This window comes from Lactuca serriola, chromosome 3, assembly GCF_051521515.1.
Source record: "Lactuca serriola cultivar US96UC23 chromosome 3, Lser_US96UC23_V15, whole genome shotgun sequence".
Taxonomy (NCBI): Eukaryota; Viridiplantae; Streptophyta; class Magnoliopsida; order Asterales; family Asteraceae; genus Lactuca; species Lactuca serriola.
In genome coordinates this window covers 53,008,698-53,011,915 of record NC_136410.1, presented here as the reverse complement: position 1 = coordinate 53,011,915, position 3,218 = coordinate 53,008,698, and positions in this window count along the sequence as shown.

Below are 3,218 nucleotides of genomic sequence, written 5' to 3'. Positions count from 1 at the left end.
GTATCAAATCTTTATGTAAGACATTATGCATCGTGTCCCATACGCTTCGGGTATAGGATCGATTGCAAATGCTATAATATTTGACCATTCTAATTTTTTTTTCAAATGTCGAGCGCATTTAGAGGGAAAAAGGACAAGAATCGGTTTTGACTAAGATAATTAAACAACTATCAAAGGACAATCCAAAGTTCGCCGAGGATTGGTCGCTTGTGAGTAGTTGGAAGTATAGTATTGGAAATATGGAAATGTTTCCATATTGGATGGACCATATCGACATTATTATGAATAGATAAGATTCTATTAAGAATGAGTTGTCATATGGAAAATATGGAAACGTTTCCATATTGGGAATTGAATATTGAAAATCTATGACTAGATTAGAAACTTTTATGCAAAAGGATGTTCAAAGGAATGTACTTTGAGTGAGAGACATCATATCTAAGAAATTGTATTGTAACAATATCCGATAGAGGACTTTGTAATTTCATTGGAAATAGTCTTTGTGACCAGAAGTAGTTTTTATATATATATATATATATATATATATATATATATATATATATATGGATCATGGATGTGTGTGTGTATGTGTGTAGATGGAATAGATCGAACATAAAACAAGTTTATATGTTAGTAGTTTACCATGGTAGTAGTGCCACAGAACGACAGCTCCAGGAACACCCCATTGACCAGAAATTAAATGACAAGCTTCAATCGTTTCAGGGTCGATGACTGAGGTGTCGTGTGGCCTATGCTTGAAGAGTTCAAAGACTTGGTGACGATGACATTTGATTTCAACTTCACGTGTTATCGTTCCTGTTATAGCCATCTCTATCTCTTTTTCTTGCGAGCACTAGCTAGCTAGTTATCCTCTCTAATGGTAGTACATGAGCAACTGATGCATGAGGCATGCACTTATATAATGGGTGTTGCTAGCTATGTGTTTTTCTACATGTACATCTTCAAGTTTTACATGACATGGAAATTTTAACAAAGATTCATACACCACTTCCACTGTGAGATATACGGCCTTTGATACCGATGAGCGTATACCTTAAACTAGGTGTGAGACCCATGTATTACATGGGTTTACTTAAAAAAAATTAAATATAAAATTTTAACAATTTGAAAATTTTGGATTTATAAGAAAAATGAGAAAAAAATTTATTTATTAAAATTAATGAGACTTTAATGTATTGAATATATTACATATATAAACTTTTTCTAATAAATACCTTACATATATATTACCTTACATATTAAATGTGGAATTTTAATTTGATAAAATGAAAAATACAATAAAATGACAAGTGGAAAATAGAAAATCTAAAAATTTTATAAAATGCCATGTGTCTAAATGAAGGAGAAGAGGACATGTGGCAAAAAACCTTCATTTATTATAGTAGATATTAGGTAGGCTTTTAGTAAAACTATGAAAAGTAATAGGGGCGACACCTTAGGACAACTTGTAGCCGCTAAAGTTATTAGTGGCAATATTTTGTGTCTTGCGACCATATTTGTCTAAAAATTTCCTTGTTATGTAGGAGTTTTAGGGCATTGTGAATCCACAATGCATTGAACTCTATAGAGTTCACTGGAGTAACACATAATCATTCACTATTCCATACAACTCTTTTCATTTTTATCCCACAATGCATTAAACTCTAAAAGTTCAATGGAACATATTAAAAAATATTTATTTAACGATTTAAAGACTTTCATTTTCCCATTGAAGAGTTCAATGGCCATTGAACTCCAAATTCATTGAATGCCAATGTGTTATTTCACAATGGTGGAGTTGTATCCATTGAATGACAAGTAGGCATGAAACCTCATTCAACTCTTCCATTAAACTCCCCATTGTGGATGCTCTTAGAGACATAAAAGAAAACCTAAAAAACTAGACGGTCGAGTTGGGAATGGGGACGAGAGAAATTCACAATAAGGTTAAAGGAAAATCTATAGGAAGTTCTACTATTTTGAAAAATAAGTCTGAAAATTATTTTTGAGAAAAAAAACTCAAGAAATCTGCAAATTTCTTCACAATCCCTTTTGACTTGTTTAGCAAGTAACAACACAATAAATTTTTTTTTTAAAATTTCCTCAAAATTTGTATATTTAATGTAAAATCGTATTTTTATGTATTTATATGTATTATGTTAAGTGTTTATATATATATATATATATATATATATATATATATATATATATATAAAGTGTTTTTTATGTATTTTAAATGCATAAACATATATTTTTACGTATTTTTATGACTTTTTAATATTTATACATATTTTCATATATTTTGGTATGTTTTTCACATAGTTATGTACCTTTTTAAGTTCTTTATATGGTTTTTTAAGTATATTTTTACATATTTTAAAGGGAAAATGATGTATATGCCCTATTATATTTCTAGGGTTACCCATTTATCCATTTAACTTATTTTGTGGCTTTATAAGGAAACGAAGTCGTGAGCAACATGTCTTTTTAGTCACCTTCACCTATTTTAGTAGGTTTCAATGCCACATCAGCAAGATTTTCCCCATCAGCCATGCCATGTCATCGATTACCATTACCCCACCCCATACCCAATACCCTTCTACTCTTCCCTACAAGAACTTCAATTCACTGATGACCATCTCCGGTTCGAACCACCTGTCTATTAATTTGCCCCCTTTTCCATTTGTCACCCATTTCTTTTATACGAATCCTAACCACACTTTCACTCTCGATCTCTTGATCTCTCAACAGAAAACAAAGCAATTCTCTATCTCCAGCCATTCTTGTCGGCCTTAATTGCGACTTTCTCACCACTTCATCTTTTCCTCTCTCCTCTTTCTCTCTATATCTCTACATCGATATATAAATTAGGGTTTTTGGCCCTTTAATTGGTTCTTTTAGATGAGTGCCTTGTCGGGCCTGTTGCTTACAATATTAAAGACTTCGATGAATCATCTGTTGGTACAAGTATTATTGCCACTGCTACAACCGATACTTTTGCTGTTAACGAGCCTCTAGAAGACGTTATTGTTGTTGATTCTGGTGCTTATGGTGGCGACGATAGTGAAATTGGTAAATGAGGTGGAAGTGCAGGGGATTCTCTCAGAAGTTGTTGGCAGGGGAGAGCGGAATCAGGTTGATGGACTGGTTTTATGCGTCCAAGTTTCCGACTCGATTTGGTTTTACGATGGATGGGTATACTGATTGGAAGAATGACC